General features: G+C 37.4%; 1 long non-coding RNA gene across 1 annotated transcript in view; it reads right to left on the bottom strand.

The window, feature by feature from the left end:
- Nucleotides 1–2,293: 2,293 nt before the first annotated feature.
- Nucleotides 2,294–7,872, bottom strand: part of LOC136358372 (uncharacterized) — a 120,484-nt gene continuing 114,905 nt past the window's right edge. Inside the window, exon 2 of the long non-coding RNA XR_010743065.1 lies at nucleotides 2,294–2,375. This is a non-coding gene — a long non-coding RNA (uncharacterized lncRNA). The remainder of the gene's footprint in view (nucleotides 2,376–7,872) is intronic.

The following is a 7,872-nucleotide window of genomic DNA, read 5'->3' as shown; positions in this document are numbered from 1 at the left end:
ATTTTGTTTCAGTGAGGTAGGAGCACTTAAAATGAAAATGACACCTGAATTCCTTATGTTACTCCCACCTGGTTTATTCTGGGTAAACACTGAATTTACTGCAGCAAAATCTCTGCTGAAGATGGTTGAAAAAGTTGAAAAGTGAAGGCTCCTGATCACAGAGCAGTTCTCTTTTTTTATCCCTATTCACCTTTGCAAAATTTAATTCAATTCCTTAGTCAACCATTCTGTGTAATGAGACCTGGGCTGGAATTTTCCATATTGATTTGTGTAAAGTCTCTTTGTCTTGGGACTTATTTCTTCTACCTCCTCCTACATTGCTCTCTCTTTCTATTGTTTCCCTGATCTTTATGTCTCCCTGGCTTTTGTACTGTAATATTTTTTTCCCCACTGCTTATTGTTATAAGAATCAAGGCCTTAGTTTTTCTCCCGTCTATGTGAAATATCTCTCTCCTATTCAAATGTTAAATTCATGCTTAAATAACTTTACATTAGAGTAAATTTAAAAGGAAAAAGTAGATGACATTTCTGTATTATGACAGAGTCAATGAATATTTCAAATATTTTATGCAGAGAATAAAAAATGTTGACTGTGTTTGCTATGCCTGTCCTTACCAGTACGAGATTATTCAGTTCCTACACACTTACTTCATGTGAAATCTGAACAACTTTCAGGCAGTTTTTATTTCTATGAAATATATAGGCTTTGTTTTTCTAAAATATATCTAATATCTTACATTTATGAGATCCCATTTAAAACAAAATGAACGTTTTCATGACATAGTTTATTGTTTTGAGAATGAAATACCAAATAAACACTTTTATTTTTACATTAAAATGTGGTTATGACATTTGTAAATGTTTCCAAATCTGTCAGCTTCGCAAAGAACCAGAATCATCAAGTAGATCTAGTTTCTATTCCACTTTATCTTCTGTTCCTTTTTTTTCCCCAGCCTTGTGATGTATGCTAAAACTTTAGACACTTTATATATGTACATATTAATAAACAGGCTATTCTCAAATCTCTGTTTTGGAAATTGGTCTTTGCCACTGAATTCTCTAGAAAGTTACTATTACTTGTTGTTGCTATGGTGGTGAAGAAGCTTTGGTTGTGTAATAAAAGGTATTAGTGGTAGAAATGCTTCAAATATACCATAAAAAACTTAAGTTTTTTGTTCTAAAATTTTATAATCTGACCATCATCCTGACTAAGGTGCAGCACTGGATAGTCTTATGTCATATCCTACTTCTTTTGGATTATAATGTGTGTGTCTCATAAATATTGGCTCTTTTTCTGACTGAGAGCAGTACAGTGATGATGTTCCTACTTTTGTGTTGGGTACTGATTTAGCGGGAGCCAGCAGGGAATGAGAGCAGAGCAATACCTTAAATTGTAAAAGAAGGGGAGCAGGAGAACAAGTTATTAAGGAGCAGTCAAGAGGAATTATATTTTCTGAGGTTTAAAGAACAGACCTGTGAACAGATCTAGGAGTTAATCATGGATTAACACTGCTGGGATTGAGGGAGATGGCTAAGACTCAGTAAAGCTTGTGCTGGGTAGTGTTTAAAGGCATTATCTCACAAAAGATGGGCATTGCTATGGAAAATGTAAGCAGGGACTGCAATTATTTGCATTAAAGCAGCATGACTAATCTGCTGGTTTTGCTTTATCTGAACAGGCAATTCTCTCATGGATTTAAGAGTCTCCCAACTTCTGCATTTTTTATCCAGGTATAGAGTGGTGGCTTCCAGGCTACCTAGTTAACACAAGAATTTTTACTGGCTCTTTGGAGCCGATGTTACATTTAAAGTACTATTATAGGAGACAGTAGAGATAAAAGATAGGAAAATCTTCTATTTCAGCAAAGACATCTATTAGTTATTCACTTGGGGCTAGCTGGGCTTCATTCCCTTCAGAAACACTTCCTGAGGGTGATTCATCTCAATATAAGATAGATAAATTAAACAGTTCCAAAGTTAGCCGAGTCCCACGCTGAATAAATATATTTGTTGCTTGTTATTCAGATCTCAAGATTTACTGTACCAGTAATGGCTAAAATAACTTTTTTCCTTTCCTTTCCACCCCCTCTGTTCTCAGTGTGTATCTACTGAGAAAAGGCACAAGGACTCCAAGAACATCAGCCCTGTTCCACTTTTGGCTTTGACAATTGTCAGTGTCTGAATTGCTGTAGGCTGTGTTGAGTACTTCTAGTTGGGATATTTGGTGGTATGCAGTTTGCATGGCAGAATTTGGCCTACACAGGGTGTTAAGAGTTGCTTGTTTGGAGGTCTGTTTGGTTGGTTTTTTTTTTTTTTTTTTTTTTTTTTTTTTTTTTTTTTTTTTTTTTTTTTTTTTTTTTTTTTTTTTTTTTTTCCTGTGCAGCACTGGGTGAAAAGGCTATTTTGTCAAACAGAAGTAATCGTATTACATGTTCTTGTCCAGGATCCATATTTCCATTGTACTCTCTCTGTATGGGTTTTTAGCTCTTGCATAAAGTACCCACTTCTGCATGTACCACCTTTGCAGTATTAAATGCTAGACATGAATGCATTTCCTAAAATAAATATATATGCAGTGAGTAGCACCACATTTTTCAAGATACATATTCTACTCTCTGTTTTGCCATAAAGTTAGGGAAAGAAAAACTTTAAGGTTAAAGGTCCAAGTGGCAACACTGTCATAGTTTGGACTTATCACCTTTCATAGAAGGGAAATGCAGAAGATCAGGTAGTTTTCTCCTGCAAAGCAGTTTTTCCTGGTTGTCAGTGCGAGCCAGGACACCACTGATACCTTTGAGTCGGAAGAAGGTGCTAGTCACCTCTGGGAGAGTCTCCCACTGCTGTCTGCTGCTGTAATTCCCACATAAAGCCAAATTTGGAAGAAGCAGGGTTACTTCCAGCCTCCAGGCATGCAGCACACCAATGGAAATTCTTTAAGTGCTTCCCTTGTCACCTCTGCTACAGGGTCACTATCTGTGGTGGTGCTTGTTTGGTGGAGTTCTGCTATTTAATATACATTGGAACTGTTTGCCAAACTAACTGGTTCGCTGTTGTAATTTTCAAATTAGTAAGAGAAGTCCAGAACTCAGTAGTATATTTTATTTTGTTTGTGAATTTTTATTTGTGTGTGAATTTTTACGGCACTGTCTGATTATCTGAGGATTGAGGAATAGAAGAACCAGTGTAAAAGTCAATGAAAATGTAACAGAAAAAAAATCAAGATTTCCATCAGATATAATACTGAAAACGTTTACTGTGTGGTCCTCATCACCACAGGTATATGAACTCTCACATAACAAGCTGAAGTTTATGATCTTCATAATTAATTAGAGAAAACAAGAGGGGGGATTGTAAAATAAAGCATATGAATTCTTCAGTGTTGCCCCAGAAGAAATTTCTCTGAATGTATTTTGTTCTTCATTTCTTCTCATCCCTGTCTGTTTCAGTTCCCCAGGGAAGGGATCCTTTCTCCTTACAGCAGTTGCTCTGGTTGGGTGAGGAGGATTCCTCACTTCCAAAGCGGAGCACACGCAGGGCTGATGGAGCCTCCAGCTGTCAATCCTTCTCCTTCTCGTTCGTTCAGCCTCTGAGCTCAGCAGAATTACTGCGTGCTTAAAGTTAAACAAAACCGCAAATGTTTGCAAGGTCAAGGCCCAAGAGGCTTTCAAAAGCAAAGAGTGTTGCATGCTATTGCCAGGACAGAATAATTCGGGGCACTTCTTACTCAGCTAGAGAAGTACAGTTGTCATTGTCTGCGGTAGTGTAAGTATAATAATAATATTCTGTTAGTTTAGGGAAACTACAAAACCACAACCTGAAAGACCCAGGCTTTGTTCTCCAGTTTGTAGTTTGGTACTTTACCAAGATGTTAAATTCACAGTTGTTTGCATTATTCCATCTAGAAGGTCATCAAATAGAGTCTGGGCTCCAGAGAGGTGTGAACTGTTGATCTTCAGCCACTTAATGGTGCTTCAAGTCTTGGAGAGCTCTATTCCCTCTAGGTTCCTGGATGGTCTTAAGTCCTTGCTGGGCTTGTTCTATTTCTTTTATGATGAACATGAAACTGTTATTTGTGCTGTTTAATGTTGATCTTAAAGTATTTTTTTTCAAATTACACTCCTGAATTAATTTGTAGTAAAAAATTTTCTTACAGATTTCATAACTAGATGGTAATAAATTCATTCTACACTCTCTATATCAACCTTTGTCTTTCCTAAAATAAATTGGGAATGCTAGAATATACTAAAAGATAACTAAAGGAGAGCTGCTAATATGAACATTTTTCTGCATACAATTTTAATTACTTTTTAAAACATTTTCACCTCAGTATAAAATATTGATGCAGTATTCATGAGAAGAGATTAAAGGGGAAAGTTGAATTCAATGCTCTGTGTTCTGAAATAATGAAAATTAACTTTGCTCAGTTTAAGCAGAATTAGTAGATAATTGAAATAAAAGAAATCCAGAAGGATTTTTAAATCTTTATGGCGTTTTGTATGTCACTTTTACAAAAAAAACAAGAGTTTAAAGTAAAGAAATACATGAAGAATCTTGAAAAAAAGGCAATTTTCCACTGCAAGTATACATGGAATCTTTAGCCAGCTGCTATTCTTTTTATCCAGTTAATTCAGTAGATAGTGGAATTCTAAAAGTTTTTTATTTGGATCTCTTCCACACTTATTCTTGTTTAAGGATGTTTATTCCTGGGACATCTGCAGCAGACTCACTGAACTCCACTGAATTCCAGTCATGAGTAGCACTGGATCAGGTCAGTCAGAAAGTCCTGAACCCATTAAAAGGTGGTGCCTATTTTAGAACATTCTTTAAAGTGATACCCTATGATTTTTGTTTCTTTCAAACTTACAGATCCAAGTTAGCCCCTCACTAGCCACTGAGGCCTTCCATAATTTTTAGAAATTTATTGAACCCATTCAGTGTGAGTATGGTCAGTCTAAGAGATTGGCTTCTGTATTAAATCCAAATGGTAGTTCCTCCATTCTTATAAGGCTTAAAGAAGTGGCTGTTTCTCAGTAATGACAGAAATACAGTGAGGAGAGTCTGTTTTGTATGTCTGGGGAAGTAAAGGTGAGCTCTTCAGGATGCAGCACAGGAAGATTTTGAACACACACACACTTATTAACCAGTGGCCAAGGTCACAGTTTTGCTCAGTAGCAGCATTCCCATTACCTGGAAATTAATACTTAATTCTACAAGAGAATCTTATTTCCAGTTTTAAAGTGTCTGAGATAAGGTATGATAACTGTAAAATGGCATTTTTAGCCTGCAGCCTTTAGTTTAAGAAGTCACTAAAACTGAAAAATTAAGTGCATGTACTGAATCTGTTTTTCTCCCCTGCCTTTCTCCTGGGTTTTGGCTTATGTATGTCAAATCGGGTTTAGAAGGTAGGAACTACAATTGGATCAGTGCTAGTCACACTGTACATGTAAAGATGCTACTTACCTGAGGTTTGCACATCTGAAATGTAGAAAAATTTCCCAGGAATGCAAAGAGTACAGGTAAAAACATGAAGCAAAGGGGCCAGTGGTCTCCAGCACCACCAAGGGAATGAAAATGATCAGCCCCTCTTCAGAAGGAAGAGCTGGGTGCTGTGTACTAATACTGTATCTTCCAGGAGCCCTGGTATGACCAGAGCAGGACCACATTGATATTTCTAACAGCAGGAGGCTCCCCTGACAGGGAGCAAGTGATCCTCAGCTTGTCCTGAACTCTGTTGAGGTTGAGACTGAGGCAGAGCTGGCCTTGGATTTGTTCAGTTTAAACTCTCTTTTAGCTCTTAACACAACGAAACAACATATCCTCAGAAGTGATTAAAATTCAGGATGTACTTCTGACACTGTTGGTTCTCATTTCTTGGCTAAATTATATCACAAGGAAATAAAGTCCAGCCTACCTGCATTCACCTGTGGGCACCAGAGGATAAAGTAGCCTTCATTTCTGCCTTAATATACTGCACGGTGCTCCTGGCAGTGGGAGATGCCTGCTGCCTTCCCACCTAGAGGAGTCTATATTTCAGCAAGAGTGCAGTGATCCATGTACTGTTATTATCACACCATACAAAGAAATCTCTAAAACACCTTGGGGTCCATCTCTGCTGGATGAAAGACATTATAAAATGAAAAGTATGTTCATAGGAGTTTGCAGTGGAATATTGCATTTGCCTCATTGGGCTGCGGTGATGGATTAAGGGAAAGTGTTGCCCCTGAGAAGAAAAGGCCTGAATGAGTTATGTACTTAATTTTCAATGCATTCAGAGTGTACATATATTAAAAGGAGTTCAGGCATATTTTGGCAGAAAGCCGAAAAAGTCTCAGGGAGGTGACCAGCTTTTGATAATAGCTCATTAACACTATTTGTCATACTTAAAGCTCTAATATACACACATAAATGGCAATTCACTGCTGGGAAGAAGGGAAAACAGCATCAATGTAAGAAAGAAAGCACATTTTTAATGTAGTTGATTTAACGAAACCCTGAAGAAAATTAGCTTTCTGAATTATTCATATGCTTTAGAGACATCTTTAAGTGACTTAACGGGAGGTCACAGTTTAAGCAGGGGGGCAGATCTAAGAATACACCACTATCTTTAGCCTTACAGCCTATAACTTTATTCCCAGCTGACAGAAGTGAATATTTTTTATGGAATAAAGCTTCCTGTGGGACTTTACTAGCTGCAGTAAAACTTTCAGAGGAGAGTTTCCCTAAGAGAAATCCATGGAGGGAAGTTTGTTGGTGCGCAGATCGTAGACTTGGGAGGTGGGAGAGTTTGGTTTGTCAGTTTTTTTTGAATTCAGAAAAATTCAGAACATCCCAGATGAGTTACATAAATACTTTATCTCTTTAAAAGAAGTCAGAATTCTTGGATTTACTCCAGCCTGGAGCAGAGGATGTTTTTGTGACCTCAGCACATTCTTCAGAGCAGGAAAATAAGTTTCCTGTTCTACATTACTCTTCCCAGGGCTGATATTTCTGGGGTGGGCACACAGTCATATCACAATTTTATATACATAGAGAGATCAAAGAGTTCATAACAGGGCTTAGGTTTAATTAACATTAGACATTTTTATTTGATGCTGCCTATCAGCTAAGTTGATAATTTTTTTGGAATGAGAACAACTGAAATGTGGCTTTGTTGAGGACAGGAATGCTTCAGTGGGCTCTGAGCTAGCAGCTGGATTGAGCAGGGGTAGATCTGTGTCCCAGATTATATTATCTGGGGAGGAAATGTCTTTCAGAAAGCTCCACACATATCCCTGGCATAGCTGTTTGCTAAGTTTGTAAGTGGAAGAAAGATGGGATGTGATCTTTTCCTGTTCTTTACCATCCCTGTGGAGGAAGGAAAAGGTACTTCCCCCACAGTCCATTCTGTGGCACTGGAAGGCAACAAAGTGGGAGTGGGAAATATTTTAAATCTTCTGACATCCTCATCCGGCCATGAAGATTAAATTAGAAGTTGGACAGCCCAGGGGAAAAAAAAAGGCTTATTGAATTAAATATTGAACAGTGTAATTTGTTCCCCTGATGCATGTCTTTGCAGGTTTAGGTTCAATAATTATTTGTCAGTTGGTTTTCTTTCATTTTCAATATGTTCTAGAACTTTCATTTTTTAATCGTAACCCTCAGCCCATCCATCCTCCTCCAGGTCCATGTGGTATATCCGTTGTTTAATTTTCACTTGTTTCTTCTCTTCCTCTACCTTTGACTCATATTGATTTTTGTAACATTCAGTTAATATTTCAGTATATTATTAGTTTGTGTGACATTTTACAATCCATGCAGCTAAATTACTATGGGCCTCCTGAAATTACTGGGCAGGTAAGTCAAATAATTAAATTAACTTTCAAAGGGGAAACT

Source organism: Sylvia atricapilla, chromosome 3 (genome assembly GCF_009819655.1).
Source record: "Sylvia atricapilla isolate bSylAtr1 chromosome 3, bSylAtr1.pri, whole genome shotgun sequence".
Lineage (NCBI taxonomy): Eukaryota > Metazoa > Chordata > Aves > Passeriformes > Sylviidae > Sylvia > Sylvia atricapilla.
Note: the sequence above shows the minus strand (reverse complement) of the source record. Positions and strands in the feature narration are given on the sequence as shown.